At 36.4% G+C, this 23,367-nt stretch overlaps 1 protein-coding gene across 1 annotated transcript in view; it reads right to left on the bottom strand.

Annotated features, from left to right (window-relative positions):
- The window catches only part of LOC106136244 (cytochrome P450 6B5), a 425,135-nt gene that overhangs the window by 35,073 nt on the left and 366,695 nt on the right, over window positions 1-23,367 (bottom strand). The window lies entirely within an intron of this gene.

Below are 23,367 nucleotides of genomic sequence, written 5' to 3'. Positions count from 1 at the left end.
GTACCTTATTACCTGTGTTTTTTTTTCTGTTTTTCTTTTTCTTATGGTGCAATAAAGAGTCTATCTATCTATGTAACATTTAGTACTTTCTACATACATACATACATATTGTCACGTCTATATCCCTTACGGGCTAGACAGAGCCAACAGTCCCGAAAAGACTGAATGACCACGTTCAGCTGCTCGGCTTGATGATGGAATTGAGATCCAAATAGTGACAGGTTGCTAGCCCATCGCCTAAAAAAAAGGATCGCAATTTTATAAGCCTATCCCTTAGTCGCTTTTTACGACATCCATGGGAAAGAGATGGAGTGGTCCTATTCTTTTTGTTTTGGTGCCGGGAACCACACGGCACTGCCGGTAACCACACGGCACAGTTTAGTACTTTCTTCAATCTAATAATCAACGCGTAAGAATTTGCTGGCTGAATCTTAAACCTTAAAACGTCAAAAATACGATATTCCCCTTAAGTACCTGTCATTCAACGACAAAAAGTGGGAAGTTAATAAAAACGTGCCGGCTAATAGGAAAACTTGGTGGAAGCCCGAGCAACTTTTAATTTGAACAGATCACTTTATTAAATCTTGATACTTTAAAACATAAAGCTCCCAGTTCTATGAAAAATCAATTGGCCCTTCGCGTCAGGCATATAAATTTACATACATACATTAAATTACGCCTTTTTCCCGGAGAGGCAGGCAGAGACTACATCTTTCCACTTGCCACTATCTCTGCATACTTCCTTCGTTTCATCCACATTCATAATTCTCTTTATGCAAGCTCGGCGGTTTCGGATACTCTTGACCTGAGTTGATAAAAAAAAAGTCCGATAAATAATTCTCATTTCACTCATATATTGAAGTACACATTTGTATTTTCAGAAATTGGATCAGATTGGTGATAAGAGAAATCATGTTGATAAAAGCCCCATTTTATTTTTTATCTATGCAATAAAAATACCGTGCCGTGTGGTTCTCGGCAATTTAAAATCGGACCACTCCATCTCTTTCTCATGGATGTCGTAAAAGTAGACTGAAACAAAAGGGACCTGCACCTAGTGCAGCTCTCACCATGATCCAGTATAGGTTAGGTTCTTCAAAAGTGACAGAAGGCGTGCGCGATATCGTGCGCACTAGGGGCAAATTTTGACCCTGAACTAAAAAGGGCAGCCAGCAACTTACTGGTCACCTAAACGGGTTAGTAATCGATTCGCACGCAATTTAAATACTTCCGTGCGAATCGCCTACTAAAAAAATATTTTTATTGAAAGAGGACGATTCGCACGATCGTGCGAATAATTTTCGTGCCAATCGATTACTAACCCCCTAAACGGTAAGAGTCCCTGGCAAGTCGCACCGGGGAGCCAGAGGGCATCGTGGTGAAATGCCATGCGATCCCATGATGCCCTCAAAATGGCGAAAAGGGCGTACCGGAGGGGTTTTAGTGGGTAGGCTGGCACATTAGATGCCAGGAATCCCACACTCTCCTCTTCGGAGAAAAAAAAGAAAAAAGGTTCTCCAAAGGTGGCGGAGGTCAGACGGGAGTCTTATCTTAGTCGCCTTTTACGACATCTATGGGAAAGAGAAAGAGTGGTCCTATTCTTTATTCCATTGGTGCCAGAAACCACACGGCACTTCTTTATATGCATTAAAAGAAAAATAATTTGACATAAAACATTTAATTATCTCTGTGTATCTGTCGTAGAACCACAAAAGCTAAGCTCATGCATGGCTTTAAATACCTAAATGAAATACACACGTTAAGAGGATACATCGTAATATAAGAAAAAAAAATTAAACAGACTGAGTGAGCTGCAAAGTAAGTGCTTGTGTTATTTTAACTAGTAGTTCCCCGCGAACTTAGACCTCGCGAACACTCTTTTTTTTTTTCACAAAATTGTGAAATTCTCAAAAACTGTGGGACCGATTTTAATGTCCTACAAAGTTAACAATTCGATTGACAAGTCCTACATACATATACTATAAATTTCATTGAAACTGACTGATGAAAGCACCGTTTCGGAATTGGTAAATCAACTTTCCACACGGTACAAAACTAAACACAATACTGCGGACACCAACTCGCCTGCCCAGCATGGTGACTAAGGGTAAAAATCTCCCCATTTCTAGGGAGGTCTTAGTCCAGCAGTGGACTTTTATGGACTGTTAAGGTGAAGGTACCTACGCAATTTTGCTTAGTTAACCTAGTTTCTAATTACACGTCACATTACTTAATCTAAATTCTATCATTAAGTCTAACAGCTGAACGTGGCCAGCCGTCTTTTAAGACTGCTGGCTCCGTCTACCCGGCAAGGGATATAGACGTGATTATATGAATGAATTAGCGTGCAGGTTTCCTTACCCTGTAGTCCCTCACCGAAATCGCATCTGTACTGTATCTAATACAAAACAGTTCCATTGATACATCCCCTAGAAAATACAGTCCCTGGAAAATAAACTTATCCTATAGTTTTAAAGGGTTTGTACAAACAGGAAGCAATGTCACTCTACACGACGGCCTTGAAATGGAAATTGTATCTTACTTGAAAAGAATTTTAAGTCAGACGTCTTAACCAGTAATGTTCCTGTGTTATTGCAAGGTATATCATCTTAAGTTCAGCACAGGTATCGCATAGTAATGTACTGCGCTCGTCTTTAATTAACAGATGCACTCAGATAGCAATGCGAAAGGCGAGTTAATTACGAATCTAATTAAATTAATGTAGATTGGACAAACCGGACTTCTATCAACAGAGTGGATACGCTTGTTTTAACGACGGGGCTCAAATTTGACTTCGCACTTAAATTTTATTTAATGCGAATAGCTTCTACCTATATTCCTAAGAATAAGATATTTTTATTTTTTCGTGCCGTGTGGTTCCCTGCACCAATACAAAAAAGAATAGGACTACTCCATCTCTTTCTCATGGATGTCGTAAAAGGCGACTAAGGGATAGGCTTATAAACTTGGGATTCTTCTTTTAGGCGATGGGCTAGCAACCTGTCACTATTTGAATCTCAATTCTATCATTAAGCCAAATAGCTGAACGTGGCCATTTAGTCTTCAAGACTGTTGGCTCTGTCTACCCCGCATGGGATATGGACGTGACCATATGTATGTATGTATGTATGTTATTTCTTCATATTACTGGGGGAATAACATGAAACTTTTTAAAAATACAACTCTAGAGGGGAGCCTAGTCTAGTCTGCAGCAGTTCACCATTGACCACGATCCTTGATTGGGTATGTCAGGATTTAACACAAAGCGACTTCCGACTACTACTACTATGACTACGTAAGGAATTCCATATAGAATACTCGTTACACATTTAACCTGAGCATTCAGGTTTCCACAGTATGTTTTTCACCACCTGAATAGTGTCAGGTAAGAATCATATTATGACAACTTTGAAAAATTCATTGGTAATCGCCCGTAAATAGGATTTGAAGCTGTGCACACTATTTTGAATTCGGGCCACTTTTTGTTCGACCACATACGCTCTCATCTCACAAGCGCTTCCAGTCTATGAAGAACTACTAAATTGTTATTGATGATATATGACTATTATTGTTATTATTGCTACTCTTAGGAGAATTCATTGGTGTCTCCTCAGAAAACATACGGCTAATATCATTATCACATACGTTATCAATTCCCTAAGATAACATTTTTTAACTGCTTATTTTTCTTAAAGTGTGTATTTATAAAAATGCATACCTTTTGTTATTTATTTTAACGTTTTTTTTTATCAGACCATTATCTTTACTCAGAATCATAATAATAAAGTTAGCACGTAATATTTGGGCCTGGAACGACACATAGACTCCTTGATTAATTTTGTTTGCTCCTTGCTTTTTTCGACGAAGCATGCTGCTAATAATAATACCTAAACGCATCAAGCAACACGTGTGTTGATTGATGCTTTTCTGTTGGGATTTTACGAAGTATGTTGCTGATAAAACACAAAACAACACAAAAGAGACAGAGATGGTACAAAGGCGGGAGTTATCGCTAATGCAATCTCTTCCAGTCAACCTGCTATTAACTATATCAACAGATTGTATTTTTATAAAATAATACTTTTTATTTAAATCGATTAAGTTTAAAAAATTCTTGCTCTTCATAAACTTATAGTGTATTAATTACTTTAAAAATCAATAATAATATTATTTATTCTTGAATTTTTAATGCAGTTTATGTTTAAAAAAAGTTAACTTACCCATTCCTGCCTACTAAGTGCTGGGGCGTGTATCCCAATTGCCTGGATTTATCGTCTTGCCATAAATTACTGCCCTTTTCTGGCCCATTAAGTATCATGAAAAGTATCTAATAAGCCGAAATAATTCGGCATGTTTTATTTCAATGTGTATTCCTAGAATTTTCTTCTGTTAGAATTGTTTTATTCGATGTGGAAAAAAACGAAGAAGCTGCCCCGTATCATAGCGATTTTTATCGCGCCAAAAACTATCGCCGTTTCGCTTTTTATTATGTCGTGCAATGGGACATCGATAGTTTTTTGACTGCAAATATTTAATAATCTGACTAATATTATATAGAGTAAAAAGATTCGTATTTTTGTTTGTAACGAATAAACTCAAAAACGAATGAAACGATATATCATCAGGTAGAACAACTTTTGGTTAGACGTTATTTCCGTATGTAGTCTCTGCCTACCCCTCCGGGAAAGTGGCGTGATTTTATGTATGTATGTATGTTATTTCCGTACATATTACAGAGAATCTGATCCCTTTGGCTTTCACATCGCAAAATCCAGATCTTCCATTTTTTTTCGCTGAAAGAAAATGCTCAGCATGTTGAACAACTTTTGTTAAGACGTCTTTTCGATATTTCCTATAGTTTAGCTGAGCTTTTATAATTTGACACTAGCTGTTCCAGATTCCAAAACAAATTATACCCTATTTGTTGGCTATACAATAAAAACAAGTTTCATTCAAATCCGTTCAGAAGTTCCGGAGATTAGCATGACAAACAAACTTACAAATATACAAACAGATAGACTTTTTTATAAATTCATGCTCGGTTACTATTTCTTCATCGTAATAATTTATTTTTTATATTTATATACTCAATTTATAGACATTTTTTTTACTGTTTTATTATAATGTATTGATAACACAATCAATTACCTATATTTCTTTCTTTCTCTCGTGAGGGAGACACACAAACCCTCTCTGCCCAGCAGTCGAGCAAAAACAGCCTATCTAAAAATAAAACTGGCTTCATTAATTAACGAACATATAAATGTAAAAACTGAAAGACATTATGAATAAAAACCGGATGAAACAGCACGTTTCCGGAGTGTTAATATTTGAAATGAACGGCACGAACTCCACAGTTTTTTAATTGAGTGTACTTTTTAATTTGTATACAGAACGGCCATTTTGCGAAAAAGATTTATTAATGTGTCAATATCAGGAGAATTTCGGCGAAACGTCAGTAACGAATGGAAATTAATTTACCGTGCGATTTTACTGTATAACGTTAGGCCTTTTTTGGTCTTTGAACATACATACATACTCACAAACTTACGTATTTATACATATTGTACTTATAAGTACGAATTGGAAAGTGTGTCTAAATAAATCATGAGTTTGTCTCTCACTAGCTCTGCACGCGACTTCGTCCGCGTGAATAGTTATTTTGGGTATCATTGAAGCCCTCAAGGATGAATAATTTTCCCCGTTTTTTTTTTCACATATTCCATTATTTATTTTCTCCTGATAGTTGCAGCGTGATGATAAATAGCCTAAAGCCTTTCTCTATAAATGGTCTTTTCAACGCACAAAGAATTTTTCAATTCGAACCAGGAGTTTCTGAGATTAGCGCGTTCAAACAAACAAACAAACTCTTCAGCTTTATCATATAAGTGTAGATAGGTTAGACAGAGCCCACAGTTTCGAAAAGAATCTGAAGGCAGTATGTTCATACGAATGACTAATGAAACGATTGAGATTCAGAGTATCAGCAGAATATACAGACACAATAATATTGTCACATCTATATCATTCACTCATCATTAATCTATATATGTATTCCAAAATATGAATAAGTATCTCAAAAACTATTTAATCGATTTTGTTGCCCTACAAACTTTAAAATTCTTTTGATAGCTTTTTTTAATTTCAGAAAAATCAGACCAGCAGCGGTTCGTGAGTCAAGTAAATGGAGCATCAAAATCGGTAAAGTAATTTTCAAAATAATCACAATAATGTATAAAAAAAAATTGTTCGTCAGAACTAAGTTCACTGCGAACGACTAGTTATAATAATAATAATAGAAAAAAATAATAATAATGGAATCGAAATGGAACTCACGTTCCATAGAAAACAAGTCTGACGTAAACCATCGCCGGCACACGGGGGTGCATCTGGTCGGGAATGCGATGCAATTTACGTGACATTTTCCGTATAAACGCTATGAAGATAATACACAATAAAACGTCTGTGCCATTCATTGACTTTTATTATAATAGACGAGAGAATTATAAACTATCTATCTATATCCCTTGCGGGGTAGACAGAGCCAACAGTCTTGAAAAGACTGAACTGCCACGTTCAGCTGTTTGGCTTAACGATAGAATTGAAATTCAAATAGTAACAGGTTGCTAGCCCATCGCCTAAAAGAAGAATCCCAAGTTAATAGCCTATCTCTAAGTCGCCTTTTACTACATCCATGAAAGCCTCACAGAATTATAAAATCTGGAACAAATTCAATATCAAACAGCAAGAAACAATAGGAAACCTGCAACGATATTTGTACGTGTAATATTCTTTTTTTTTATTGGTGCCGGGAGCCTCACGGCATTATAAAATCTTAAACAAATCAGAAAAACGGCAACGACATTTGTACGTTAATCATCTCCTTGTCTCTGCTTGACTGAAGCATAAGCAAGTTTAAAAAACCTAAGAACGTAAACTTAAAAAAAAGTTTTATCTAACCTTTAATATAATTTGTTTATTTCTTAGACCAGTATTCAAACTGCTAATTATAATAAAAGAAAGAAGAGAAAAGGAATAAACAAATAAGTACGTTAAAATATATATACTACTTCACTTTTGGTGATTTAACAATAAAAATTAAATAAAATTAAATAAATAATAATTATTTAATTGAAATAATAATTTATTTGTAGTGTTACATCAGCAAAATGTTTCGACATATTGATAAAGAAGGTTTTCAGCAATATGCATCGTCAATGATTACACGAGTTTTTAGCAATATACTCTGTCAAAAAGAGACAAATTAAATTAGGAAATCAACAGTCTATTTTGGGTAAATGGTCATTGGTGTACAGCCAGCTGCAAAGAGTTTATAAATTAATAGAAGTGGATTGCGCAATTAGGGGATTATCTATTAGTATAAGTGTCTACCTAACATTTATTCTCAATGTTATTTTCACGTCAATTTTAATTTAATGGGTATACATAATATAAAATTATGCCTATCTCCCGGAGGGGTAGGTAGAGATTAAATATTTTTTCTTTCACGATCCCTGCATACTTAATTCTTTTGCGTCGTCAACAGTCAGTCAAAATTCTTTTAATAAATACTAAAATAGTTAATTCCATTTCACAACGAATATGTTTATCACGACATTTTCAGCTTTAAAAATAGAACTAAACGACTTTTAGAAATGGCCTCATTGATTGTTCCACTTCATCGTTTACAAATTAATGACTGCCTTGTAATTAATAACTCACATTTGAGAACCTCGCCCATATGCTGTCACTAACACGACATTATCAAAACCGAAAGAAATTACATGATTATGACGAAGCGACTTGTGTTTAGGGTTCGTGCCTGTTCGTGATCAAAGTGAAGTTTGAAGAATAAAATGTTATAAAATAAACGAAAGTTAAGACAATCAATGAATCATTATGAACTTTGATGACGGACAATTAATAAAAAATGTGAACGAAGCCGTACAGGGATATAGACTGACTACGTATCTTTGGCATGACAGTTTATTTTTTAACCGGAACGTATAACCGGAATGATACATTGATAAATAAATTCATTTACTTTAATCATATTTTTCAGTAAACTGTATGCTATTGTTCTCCTAACCTCAGAGAAAGTATCGGAAGTCAAATGTAAGTCACTTCGTGTTAAACCTGACTAACCTGAGATTAACTCTAAAGAAAGAGGTACTCTGCTACAAAACTCAGGTGAATTATTAATAAAGATGGGACATACCAAAACTGCACGAAAAGGTTCCGACCCTCTAAACTTAGCCTCGTCACACTAGTTTGAGGGCGCGTCTGACATGACATATTTGGCTTATTCATCACATCTCATATGCGAGGAAAATGTGCCTATTGTTTCACTTGATTACATGTTTACACGCCCTAGACGTTTAACTAATGAATTACAATTAATTTGGGAATTGTAGAGTTTTTGGTGGGTTGGTTTTAGTGGTGGGTGTAGTGTCATATTTGAGCTAGGTAATTATATTTATCGCTAGGATGTCTATGTAATTTTTTAGTTCATTATTTTTTTTTAATGTGGATGTAGCAAAAGAAATATTATGCAGTGATGATGGCATGTGGAAAACATTACTAATTCTAAAAGTGATGGTTTGACAAATACATATGTGTACTCAAATAATTACATCAGCTAAGACAAAAGTGGATGTTTAATTTTGTCATATAATTTGGTGGGTACTTACAAATTATAAAATACGCAGAAACTTCCAACTTCGGTGTACCTTTATTGTGTCGACTTTGTTTATGTACATTTCAAGTTAAAATTTTTCGACTTGTTCCATTTGTATCTTTTGTTTGTGTCCAGTTAAAAATTTAAATTTACATGTCCATATTATTATTTTGTAGAGAAAACGTTTGTTTTTTTGTTTGTAACGAATAAACTTCTTCCATGCTGGTCTAGTACCGAAAAAAAAACATAGTTGGCACCAGCTGCTCTCTTGCACAATGTGCAAGTCAAACAAAGGAAAGGCTATATACTTACTTTGAATTCTTTTTTTAGGCAATGGACTAGCAACCTGTCAATATTTGAATTCCAATTCCATCATTAAGCCATGTAGTCTGTCTACCCCGTAAGGGATAAAAGTGGGATAATATGTATGTGGGTATTCAAATAAATATATCATTAGCTGCTAAATAACTCAATTAAATTATATCTTTCTAAATTTTTATTTATATCAAAAAAAGAAGTGTCAAAGGGAACGCAACAATATCCTACGCAACCAATGATATAATTAATTGTCGCTTTACAAAATTTGAAGTCAAAAGTTATCAAAGACACCGAACCAAGTACTTATAAAGTACCGAGTATCTTTTTGTTCGTAATTAATTTTCTTGATTATTTATAAAATGTACCAAGTTTTGAGACAATGGCTTTATGACACGTTTGTTGTGGTGATGGTGTTATACAATACTGCGCCAATATACATATGTAAATAAAAACCAGGAGGAAGATACATATATAAACTTCTATACATATACTATAAAAATAAACTTTGTGAATTTGATTCTTTGCTTTTGCAATATCTGCGTCCATTGAATCAACATAAAAAAGTAAGTACATTACAAGTGTCGTGTGTGTGTGTACAGTACAATTTAAATCTCAATTCTATCATTAAGCCAAACTGAACGTGGCCTATCAGTCTTTTTAAGACTGTTGGCTCTGTCTACCCTACAAGGGATATAGACTTGATTATATGTATGTATGTACATATGTAGTAAGAACATTGCGAGAGATTTGCGAGTATGATAACTTATTTGAAAACAATCTATTTATGGAACTCTAGTGCAACTTCCTGACTGACTAATTGACTATTTAAACATTAACATATACATAAACAAACGCCATTGTATTGCAAACCTGTATAAATATACCATCGTTCCAACAATCTCAAAAACTAAAAACATGAAATATCGCATACCCCCACAAAATCAGTGTATAGTAATGACAGTAATAAATCATATGGATCGTTAGGCGCTTCCCCCGGTCCCCGGGTTTGATTCCCGAAACGGCATCATCTGTCAATAGAGTGACTTGACATGAGTCTCTAATGGAGTTGCCGTGTTGGATTGCTGTATGGTTGTATGGGATTCATACATGTATTGTGAATTGTGATAGCGTTACAAGGTTTATAATATATATATTTTTTTGTCCGATACCAAATGGGAAGTTATGTTTTTGATGACAACATATTTTATCATCTGTGATGCGGGGTCGACCGGATAGTAATAACACACAGAAATGTTGGAATAATACTGAACTTTAATTATAAAAATCTTACTTTATATACATATGTAGTAGGTAATTTAAGTTATGACTAATGCAGTAGGTATGTAGGTTAGGTAGGTTTCGGGTTTCAAGTTTATACATACATACATATAATCACGTCTATATCACTTGCGGGGCAGACAGAGCTAACAATCTTGTAAAGACTGATAGGCCACGTTCAGCTATTTGGCTTAAAGATAGAATTGAGATTCAAATAGTGACAGGTTGCTAGCCCATCGCCTAAAAAATAATCCCAAGTATGTATGCCTATTCCTGAGTCGCCTTTTACAACATCCATGGGAAAGAGATGGAGTGGTCCCATTCTTTTTTATATTGGTGCCTTTTTTCTATTGTTTATATTAGGGTACTACTTATAATAGTGTTATGTTATGGATTCATGTTTTGTGTTGTTTTCCTTTGTACATAGGTACCTATCTACCTACTACAATCATAATTACTGAATTGACGTGTGGACGAAGCGAAAATAGAATGCAATGCAGGGATTGTGGTAGGAGGAAAAATGTATTCTCTACCTACTCTTACAAGGATTTGAAGAATATTATCATTGAGTCTGGAAAACTTATAGGTATCTGTAAGAACTTAGTATAACTTGAATCGATTCGTCGTGATAAATTAAAATATATATATAATATATCATATATCACTACAGCTATATAGTTACTCAAATTTAAAACATGACTCAAAAGTTCGAAAAGTTTTAGAATTAAAATAATATATAATAATATATTTACGGGACAAATTATACAGATTGAGTTGACCTCGAAGTAAGTTTGAGACTTGTGTTACGAGATACTCACTCAACGAAACTATGTTTTATAATAAATACTTATATAAATAAACATCCAAGACTCAGGCCAGTCAGAAAAGTTCATTTCTCATCATGCCCTGGCCGGGATTCGAACCCGGGACCTCTGGTGTCACAGACAAGCGTACTACCGCTGCGTCACAGAGGCCTCAAATTGGAATTTGAATTTGAATTTGGAAACGGGAATAACGGGAATTTCATCTCGACGCAGCAGAGCTGGGCGCAGAAGCTACCTTGTAATAATATCATTTGTAACTCCATACCCAACGTCGTATACAAACATAATTTTTAAAAGTTAAGACTGTGACACGTAGTCATTAAAAAACCAACCTAATGTTGTTATTATTACAAGTCACTAATAATAAACATATCTTAAAAGCTTCTAAAACAGTCAGGAGTGATCCACGCGACACGCAGTATCCTATTACTGTGGTTTACACCGCAAGATTAAGTCTATACGAATATTATAAAGCAGAAGAGTTTGTTTGTTTGAACGCGCTAATCTCAGGAACTACTGGTTCAAATTGAAAAATTATTTTTGTGTTGGATAGACCATTTATCGAGAAAGGCTTTAGGCTATATAACATCACGCTGCAACAATAAGGAGCGAAGAAATTATAAAAAATAAAAAAACGTGGTAAAATATTCATCCTTGAGGACTTCAATAATGCCTAAAATAACTATTCCACGCGGATGCTTTATTTACAGTCTGACGCTATAATTTACTCACAATAAAACATTATTAGAGCATACGATTTTGAGACAGATCAAAATCGTATGCTCTAATAGGCACAAGTCAAAAAATTGTCATCAAAAGGCGACAGCTGACGAAATGGGAACTCCTCACCCCATCAATAACTTTTTCTGACGGGCGCGTTACACCTCGCGGGCGGCTTCCGGGGTACATCTGGCTTACAATTGACACCTTTATTTTTATTATCCACAGTTAAATTTTTCAGTAAAAATCATTTTTTTTAATTTATTTTTTTAAATTTGAATAATTATCAGTCAATGTTTTTTTTTTAAATTTACATATTACATTCTCAAGATGCTTTTTCGAACTAGTCACGATGATAGTATTTATTAAACTTTGAAATGATGGAAGACGATTTAAAACGAGAAAAACTTTATTTTAATAGGAGCACATGTACACTTCGATAATGTCACAGAGTAGAGAGAGCAGCGACATGAGTGAGTGAATGAATCTATGATTCTATAAAGGCGCGAAGTTTGAATTATACATATTTAACACTCTCTCCAAATTCGAGCCTTCTTTGTTTATGAGAATATAAAAATACAAGGTTAACAAAAATAAACATAAGGACACATTAATTACAAACATATGTTATGTTTAGACATTCCAATATTACTTCTCATAAAACTAAATTTTTCTTTAGGCAAGCCTTTGGTAAACATATCAGCATATTGATGGTTTGTGTGTACATAATTAAGACTTATAACTTTTTCCTGAAATTTTTCTTTTATAAAATTATACTTGATGTCGATATGTTTGCAGCGTTTATGAAAGTCATTGTTTTTCACTACGTTAATTGCACTTTGGTTATCAATATTTATAGTAACTGATTCTTGTTTAAATTCACCTAAATCCTGTAGTAACTGCTTCAGCCAAATTGCCTCTTTTGTGGCAGCGCAGGCTGCCATGAATTCGGCTTCCGTTGTGGATAAAGCTACTGTTTGTTGTCTTTGAGATGACCACGTGATAGCAGCTCCATTTATAATGAAAACATAACCAGTTGTTGATCGCCTAGTCTCAACATCATTGGCGAAGTCAGCATCACTGTACCCAATCAAATTGATGCTATCTGGTTTTGACATATTATAGCGCAAACCATAGTCTTTGGTATCTTGTAAGTACTTAAATATTCTTTTGACAGCATTCCAGTGAATTTCTCCATAACAGTGTAAAAATCTACTCACCTGACTGACTGCAAACATGAGATCAGGACGGCTTACTGTTGCAGCATGAATGAGAGATCCCACGGCCTCTCTGTAGGGGTATTTCCTCTCAGGTTTGTTTCCATCAGGCTTTGTGAGTTTGACATGTGGATCAGCAGGTACACTGTTGGAGTTAGCTTCAGTCATGTTGAACTTTCTTAATAGCTGTTCTATGTACTTGGTCTGATGAATAAAAATACAGTCATTATATCTTTCAATTTGCATTCCCACATAGCAGTTGAGTGGATAGGTTTTAACATCAAAATTAGTTTGCAGATCAGTTATTACTTCAGTTAAAATTGATTTTTCTTTGCAAATTAGAAGACCGTCATCAACATACAGGCATAGATAGCATTTAGTATTTCTGACTAATCCAATGTAAACACACTGGTCTCCCTTACATCTTTGAAAACCAAATTTATTTAAAACAGAGTTGAATTTTGTGTTCCAACACCTCGGTGCCTGTTTCAGGCCATATAAAGATTTATTAAGTTTACATACCATGTTTGGGTTACAGTTCAATCCCTCTGGTGGTTTCATTAGAATCGTTTCTTTCAGCTCTCCATACAGGAAAGCAGTAGTAATGTCAAACTGAACTATTTCCAAACCTTTTTGAGCTGCAATTGACAATAAAATACGAATGGAGTCGTATCTTACAGTTGGCGAAAATGTTTCATCAAAATCGATACCCTCTCTCTGTGCATATCCCTTTGCACATAGTCTTGACTTGTGACGAGGGCCTGTCGGTTCGTTTTTTATTCTGAACACCCATTTGCATCCTATAGGTTTGACGTTGGATGAATTTTCCACCAATGTCCAAGTTCCATTTTTATCATGGGCTTCTAATTCTTCTTTAATTGATATTTTCCATTTTTCTGAGTCAGTTGAGTTTATAGCTTCATCATAACTTTGAGGTACAACGTTTGAGCTATCATTATCACTGCAGCACAGGTAAGTTAAATCTTCATTTTCTTTCAATTTTTGTAGGTTTTTTCTTGGTCTTAATGTTATGTTGGAAGGTGTTGATGTTTTGACACTTGTTTTTGGTATGTAATCTGGATCTGAGGTATTTCCTTGATCTGAGAAATACTCACTTGTTTTATTTGAATTATCTGATGTTTCATCAAGACTCTCAGATGTGTAATCATGATTTGTTTCGGATGATGAATTACACATAGATTCCTTCTCAGATAGATCTACAGGCACATAATTCCTTTTTACTGTAGTCTCAAAGAAAACAGCATCTCTGCTTTTAATTACTGTTTTGGATGTAGGTATTATAAATCTATAGCCTTTAGTGTTTTCGCAATAACCAATAAATATGGCTTTCTGTGATTTTTGATCCCACTTTTTGCGTTTTTCTTTGGGTAGATGTATCATTGCTTCACAGCCGAATATTCTTAAATGACTTAAGTTCGGTTTTCTCTTAAACCACATTTCCTCTGGAGTTTTAGAAGCCAGTGATTGAGTTGGAGATCTGTTTTTGAGATAAGCTGCTGTGTGTATGGCTTCTGCCCAATATTGTTTAGGTAGGTTGGCGTTACTTAACAGACACTTAGCTTTTTCAACCAACGTGCGATTCATGCGTTCCGCAACTCCATTTTGTTCTGGTGTATATGGCGTTGTGGTTTGATGAATAATGCCACTCTTATCTAGGAACTCAGAGAAAACATTGTTCATGTATTCTGTCCCATTGTCAGTACGCAGACATTTTATATTGCACTCTAATTGATTTTCAACTTGGCTTTTAAATTTCTTGAATTTCTCAAGAACTTCAGATTTCTTGTGCAGAAAATAGACAAACACCTTTTTCGAGTAGTCATCTATAAAGGTAATGAAGTATTTAGCACCGCCAATTGAAAGGGTTTCCATTGGTCCACATATATCTGAGTGGACTATCTCAAGTAATTTTGTGGTTTTTGATGAACTTAATTTGAATGGGAGGCGTGTTTGTTTGCCTTCCAAGCAAGTAACACAGGTTAAATTGTCAGTCTTTTTGGATAATTGCACACCATCCGTATTTTCTTCTGCTTTCTTTAAATCATTGAAATTGAGATGTCCCAATCGTTGGTGCCAGAGATAAATGTCTTCTTTATCAACGTCGGATATGTATGCCTGACCATTTGGCAGATTTAGCCTGTACATATTGTTGATTAATATAGCTGTAGCAACAATTTTCTTGTCTTTGTTTAATATTACACAGCCTTCATTATTGAACTTAACTTCACCACCATGATTTACTATTTGACTGACAGATAGTAAATTTGTTGCTAATTCAGGCACATATAGAACATTTTGAAATAAAATCTTGTTACATTGACCTCTGTCATTATATATATTCAGGTCAAGTTCACCAGAGCTTTCTACAGGCAAGGATTTGTCATTCGCTACTTTGATTGTCTTAATTAGTGGTATTGTTTCATTTTTCAATTAGTGTTTGTGTCTAGTCATATGCACTGAGGCGCCGGAGTCTATATACCACGCATTGTTATTGGTGGTTGAAGCCATGAATGCAGCGGCATAGCTTGAACTTTGTTGTTTTTGTTTTCGTTTAGACCTGCACTCTGTGCTCAGATGACCATATCGGTTGCAGTTATAACAGCGTGGCCCTTTCGGAAATGACTTTTTAAAAGGCTTTTTGTTTGCTGAATTCGCTGCAAAGGCACTTGTATCACTGTTGCTCATTTTCACATCCTGTAGAATTTTTGCTTTAACTGAGTCTGCGCTTATTTTCATACCAGAACTCTCGATTGCTATGATCATTGGTTTTTTGGAGAGAGAGAGAGATTCTCCAGGGTTTGTAGTTTAGAATAATACTCCGTTTCAGAAGGTGAGAATGGAATATTATTCTAAACTACAAACCCTGGAGAATCTCTCTCTCTCTCCAAATTGGTGACCTCCGACTGAACAACATCAAGAAGAAGAATCCCTGCTCGTCGGCTCAGCGGAAAAATTCCAAAAGAAAAAATTTCAACGCGGAATCTCTGCCCGACTGCAACAAAAGAAGGAATCAACATGGACGCCGAAAATGTAGCGGGAGCGATGATTCGGCTCGACCGCCACCAAAGGGAAGATCTTCCGCCAGGCTAGGTGTTATGCCTGGGGAACCGCGGCTCCGACGATGTTGTGTCGGAGGTTGTATATATAGCTCCAATCCATGAAATCTCTGAAATCGCGATTTGGGTTCTTCGCTGCTATTGGCTGAGCGCGTCGATTTCTTCGCAATGATTGACATTAGTTGTTTGATTTGATGTTGTGACGAGTGGCGTAGAGATGTCGCCACAGTACTCCCCCCCAAGACCGGAGGTCTGAAGTCTTGATCTTGCTGTGCAATCTGTGCTTCAGTAGCTTGCAAGTGCCAGTTGTCTTCCAGTGAGTCGGAAGTTGCTCGAAGTCCTAGTGAGTCAGGAGTGAGCCGTTGCGTTGCTCGTAGTCTGCGGTGAGTCGAGACAGTAGAGAGCGAAGTCGACTTGTTGGCGCCGGGAGAAGTCGTGCAGAGCTGCCACGCTGGAGAGAAGAGCGGCCGTCGAAATCCAGGCGTGGGCTGCGGTAGATGCGTCGGTCGCTAAAGTCGATGAGAGTGAGTGCGGGTGGAGACAGGACCAGGAAGCTCGGTGAGTCGGCTGCGATGGACCTGCTGCGATACCCAGTTGCTGGCTTGCTGTGAGACTGCTTGCAGAGTGAGGAGTGATGCTGAGGATTGGAGTTGATAATGATGGAGAAGGTTGCTTCCAATCACGTCGGGGTCACCAATGTAGCGGGAGCGATGATTCGGCTCGACCGCCACCAAAGGGAAGATCTTCCGCCAGGCTAGGTGTTATGCCTGGGGAACCGCGGCTCCGACGATGTTGTGTCGGAGGTTGTATATATAGCTCCAATCCATGAAATCTCTGAAATCGCGATTTGGGTTCTTCGCTGCTATTGGCTGAGCGCGTCGATTTCTTCGCAATGATTGACATTAGTTGTTTGATTTGATGTTGTGACGAGTGGCGTAGAGATGTCGCCACAGTTTGTATGTGTCAGGTAGACCGGAGAGGAGAAGGGTCCCAAGCCACTCATCGTCTACTTTGAATCCAATATTGCGCAGTTTATGAGCAGTTGTCACTATTTTACTCACGTACTCTTCTACGTTTTGACATTCGGCGAGAGTTGTAGTGCATAATTCTCGAAGTAAACCTACTCGGCGTGTCAGCCCTGAATCGTCGAACGCATGAGCCAAATTGTCCCACACTTCTTTTGCTGATTTGGCTTCCTGAATGTGGACATAGTTGACAGAATCCACCAATAGAATTATCTTTGACTTTGCCTTAAGATCGCGTTTTTGATCCACAGAGTCGTCAGAAGAATTTTCAATGCAGTCCCACAGTTCCTCGTGTTCGAGGTATGTTTTTACGGCGAATCTCCACGTTGAGTAGTTGTCCCGGCCAGTTAATTTTTCAATTAACGTTAATGGATTGTTTGAAGACATAATTAAACACTTTTATGATGATTTTTCGTAACTGACCGGTTCCGTGTTTGAGGTTAGTTTTTTTTTTCACGATTATATCAACTGTCCAATTTTCAACAACACACTATCACAGGGCTTTCTGGGCCATAACCTATTAAACTTTGAAATGATGGAAGACGATTTAAAACGAGAAAAACTTTATTTTAATAGGAGCACATGTACACTTCTATAATGTCACAGAGTAGAGAGAGCAGCGACATGAGTGAGTGAATGAATCTATGATTCTATAAAGGCGCGAAGTTTGAATTATACATATTTAACAGTATTCCCCAGTAAAATACTTTAATTCACAAAAATAACCGTGTAAACAGCCTTTTTTTTTATTAAAATCAGCATTACACTTTACACTAATATATAGATTTTTAGATACTTATTCCCATTTGAACAATTTTGTTTGATTTTTTATTCCTTTCTGTTGGTAAAAATAAACATATTAAAAATAAAACAGTAATAAAATGTCGGAAGTAACGTGTTACAGTATTCATTCACAATTTGGACCACACTCGGGATAAAAAAGCGGAATGCGACAGCTCTGTTAATTGATATGGAAAACGACACATTGTATCATCGCGACAACAAGTGTTGAGGTCGATGCCCCTTCTGCTCGACTGCCCCCGAAAAAGAGTATAATGTTTATTGTTAAAGTAGCCGTTTGTGCCGTGTGGTTCCCGGCACCAATAAAAAAAAGGACTACCCCCCCCTATCTCTTTCCCACGGATGTCGTTAAAAACGACTAAGGAAGAAGCTAATAAACTTGGGATATTCGTTGATGGGCTAGCAGCCTGTCGCTATTTGAATCTTAATTCTATCATTAAGCCAAACAGCTGAACACATATCAGTCTTTTCAAGTTGACTCTGTCTGCCCCGCAAGTACTACGGACGTGATTATATATAAGTGTGTAAAATCTATAATTGTCATTCTCTTACGTAATTGACATTGATACCCCCAACCCTCTGATTCGGAACTCCAACAATAGAATTGGGAAATAGTTTTGGACTAATAAGTGGATGTTTGGAACTATTTGCCGACATTGCAAAGATCCGAATGCCAGTTTAAGTTTCGTAATTTAATTGTTACCGCAACCGGATTTAGGGTTACGAGCGATTCGGTGATTTTTGAAGATTTGTACGCTCAAATTGTAAGAATATCGCATAATAGTAGAATAGTAGAAAATGCCGTGTGGTTGCCGGCAGTGCCGTGTGGTTCCCGGCACCAATACAGAAAAGAATAGGACCACTCCATCTCTTTCCCATGGATGTCATAAAAGGCGACTAAGGGATAGGCTTACAAAGTTAGGATTCTTTTTTAGGCGATGGGCTAGCAACCTGTCACTAGTTGAATCTCAATTCTATCATTAAGCCAAATAGCCGAACGTGGCCATTCAGTCTTTTCAAGACTGTTGGCTCTGTCTGCCCCGCAAGGGATATAGACGCGACCATATGTATGTATATGTAATAGAAAATCGCATAATAGTCAGACTTTTCTTCTTAGTCGAACACTCTTGTCAGAGTGGTCGTGGTTGCGCAGACCTATTCGTGTACCTCATACGAATAGGTGTACGGCGGGTCGTATTCTTTCCCGAGGATTGTTCTCTCAGAGATGTGCTTCCATTTCTGCTGATTACAGACTTTGCGAGTACACTGAACTTCCACATGGCCCTGAATAACCAGTCTCTCCATCGAGTTCTCATTTCGAGAAATGTGACCAAAGAACTTTAGTATTCGTAATTGCACAGTTGACGGAAGTCGTAAATATATAGGTACGGGACAAATTACACAGATTGAGTTAGTCTCGAAGTAAGTTCGACACTTGATTTTGACTTGTTACGAGATACTAACTCAACGATACTATATTTAATAATAAATACTTATATAGATAAACATCCAAGACCCAGGCCAATCAGAAATAGTAGAGAGATAAAACTTTTTATTGCCCCAAAAGAGTAAAACGTACAAAACAGCACAAAACAGACAGAGATTGTAAAAAAAGCGGACTTATCGCTAATGCAATCTCTTCCAGTCAACCTTCGGGTGGAAGGAAACCAAACAGGAGATTGGGGTTGTCGAAGAGGAAGATATAAAAGCACCAGCATCTCTCCTGTAATGACATTAAAGGCGATTAAGACTGGTTTCAGAGTCACACGTCAAATTGCCATATCTTTTATCATGCGGACTTCTGTGATTTGAAATTGTTCCTGCATCTCTCTTCCCCGATATATACAACGTGTGATTTTTTCAAGGCAAGAGTGAATAGGCATTATTTGCGCTTGCGTGTACCACCTAAGGCCTCATCTTGCTCACCACAAGGCAGATTAAGGTCAAATGCACTCAAGTTATAAGAAAAAAACACGTTTGATAAGCGCCGGCCACAATCCAGGATCAATGACATACATACATATAATCACGTCTTCATCCCTTGCGGGGTAGACAGAGCCAACAATCTTGAAAAGACTGATAGGCCACGTTCAGCTGTTTGGCTTAATGATAGGATTAATGTTATATGACGTTCGGAAAAAATAAATTCACTTCAGAAAGGTGACGGTATTGAGGGTGTAATGACGCTGACCTTTCTACAGCCAAAGGTCAGGACAATGATGAGTCTACATTACTGCAATTTGAATAACATAGATTTCTGTGATGATAAGAAATAATCCGTTATATATAATGTATATGAATAAAAAAAACGAATATTGTTAAGTAGTAAATTTGCTAACAAACTTATTCCCTATAGACTAAATAAAAAGGAAGTTACAAATTAACACAAATATATGACCAGAAAACATAAAACTACATAAGAATTCCCTGTGGAAAGAAAGAATTCCAAGAAAAAAGTTTGGTTTCTCCGGTATGATACATAGTCATGAGAGAAGCGATAAGCGTATTTTATGTTAAGAGAATTGTTTGTACAGTCTTATAAGAAAAATAGATAGAGGTCCTGAAGAGGAGCCCTTGGATCGACAGTGGTCTTAACTGTATTGGGTAAAAGTCTAAAAGGTTAAAAGTTTTGCTTTTTTTAACGATAATCTTTAATTAGCATCAATAATCATAATCAAGTCAATGGAAGTACGTAACTCTGAAAAGAAATATTGTTACATTGCCGCAATTGTAAGCATTAGCTTGCATGAAAAGAGTTACGAATGTGCAGGAAGAGCAAGAAGTATGCCAGATCTTGGCAAGTGGAAAGATGTAGTCTCTTCCTATCACTGTGAGAAAGAGGCGGATTTTATGTATTTATTGTCACAGTTTGCAGCATCACGCTTCCTTTGTCAGGTACCACGACCACTATAAATAAATAAAAATTAATATAAATATATACAGGAAAATGTAAACATATTGAGTTAGCCTCGAAGTAAGTTCGAGACTTGTGTTACAAGATACTAACTCAACGATACTATATAACTCAACGATACTATATAACTCAACGATACTATATAACTCAACGATACCATATTTTATAATAAATAATTATATAGAAAAAACATCCAAGACCCAGGCCAATCAGAAAAAGTTATTTTCTCATTATGCCCTGGCCGGGATTCGAACCTGTGACCTCCGGTGTCACAGACAAGTGTACTACAGTTGCGCCACAGAGGCCGTCAGACCACTGATGATACTAACATACATACATATGGTCACGTCTATATACCTTGCGGGGTAGACAGAGCCACCAGTCTTGAAAAGACTGAATGACCACGTTCAGCTATTTGGCCTAATGATAGAATTGAGATTCAAATAGTGACAGGTTGCTAGCCCATCGCCTAAAAAAGAATCCCAAGTTTGTAAGCCTATCCCTTAGTCGCCTTTTACGACATCGATGGGAAAGAGACAGAGTGGTTCTATTCTTTTTTGTATTGGTTCCGGGAACCACACGGCACACGGCGGATGATACTAAATAAGAAATATTATAATGTGCAATGGAATCACACCTTTTCCACGTAATATCTGAGGCATGCACGAGAAAGCAGATCTGCAGTTACATTTCAAAGGGGAGTGTGTCAACATATTGCGCAGACGTTAGATTTATTAACAGTTTAAAATAGGTGAGGGTGGATGTGCGTCTGAGGATTAAATGCGTCTCTTTGATAGACAATGCGTTTAGGTTGCGAGTTATTGCACCGCATTTTATATTTATTGGTAGTTTATATTTCGTGTGCCGTATGGTTCCCGGCACCGATAGGAAAAAGAATAGAACCACTCCATCTCTTTTCCATGGACGTCGTAATAGGCGACTATGGGATATGCTTATAAACTTGGGATTCTTCTTTTAGGCGACAGGCTAGGAACCTGTCACTATTTGAATCACAATTCTATCTTTAAGCCAAACAGCTGAACGTGGCCTATCAGTCTTTTCAATACTGTTGGCTCTGTCTACCCCGGATATAGACATGATTATTATATGTATGTATGTTATATTTTTCATGAGGAAGAAGATGTGGTGAATGTATTATAGAAAAAAACTTACTTTATCTTTGTCATTCATATCTAAATATTATAAACCCATTGAATGTAGCTTTCTTAACTGATGTTAATTTTTGCGTTGCATTATTCTCTATATTAATAATACCGATATTGAACCCTCAATAATAAAGGGATCATTGTGACATGATTCGACACTTCCGAGAAAAAAATATTTTACATTGCGTTACATGGGTGTTTAATACCTGTATTATTTATAAATATTATAGCTTTCTTGATAACAAACGTACGTAGTCAACAAATATAGGACGTATAAATCAATATATATAGACATTCACTCATCTTAACTCATCATTAAAACAATAATAAACAATCATAATTTAAAAAATCCGGCACCTATAATAACCCTTTGATGACTCTCACTAATTATTACAAATAAGCATCCTTTTTGACGAAAATAGCACGGAAACTATTCAAACATAAAATTTTACAGCGGCCGTAAACGACTTTGCCAGTGGTTTATAGTTTTTATAATACCCTCCGACACGAATGACACAAAACAACGTTAGTGGAGATATAAAGTTACCTACTTTCTGCAGAAAATCGAACTAAATCTAACCATTTTCTGTATGAACAAATGTAACGATATATGATTTTATGAAAAGAAAAAAAATCATTTTCTTTAAGATAGCCTTTGGTGTTTCGATAAAGCATTTTCTTTTTCATATTTTTTTAGTGGATAATTCATCCGTGAATAGGTTTGTCAAAGACAGCGCTGTGAGGCTCACTCCTGCGGGGCCGGTAGAATGGCACGCAAAACGATGTTTTATAAAAAACGTCGTAATAAAAAGCGAAACAGTGACATGATAACCCCGCTGATCTCAATCACCTGTTAATTGTTATAAATACCTATATTTATTTACTAGAAAATCTGCGAAATTAGTACCTACCAAATAATACACGAGGAAGGCAGAATCTCAGGCTAAATCGGGGCATGTTTTCCAGAATCAGGCAGTATAAAATTTTTATAACAATAATTTTATAATTATTATATCTGCGTAAGTATATTTCACTTTACCTCTTTACCACTTTCAGTTTGTAAAAAGGTGTTCAGTACAATTATAGATACGATTCTAATGTAACTTGAACTCGACTGCTCAAACACTTACAGCAGCTAAGGGACCAAATTATAAAAGTCGTCCAGTGTAAATGAGGTAAAATTTTTCAGATAAAATCTTAGCAACCGGAGGTCTGCGTATAGTGGTAGTTAGTCAACTACTTCTAAGAAATTCAGTTTTGGCTCATTAACGAGTTGGGAATGATTAATGAGATAGACTGCGAAAGTGTTACGTTGTTTAGTGGAAACTTAACTGAAATGAGTGTACTTTA

The sequence above is a fragment of the Amyelois transitella genome, chromosome 18, assembly GCF_032362555.1.
Source record: "Amyelois transitella isolate CPQ chromosome 18, ilAmyTran1.1, whole genome shotgun sequence".
NCBI classification, from domain to species: domain Eukaryota; kingdom Metazoa; phylum Arthropoda; class Insecta; order Lepidoptera; family Pyralidae; genus Amyelois; species Amyelois transitella.
Note: the sequence above shows the minus strand (reverse complement) of the source record. Positions and strands in the feature narration are given on the sequence as shown.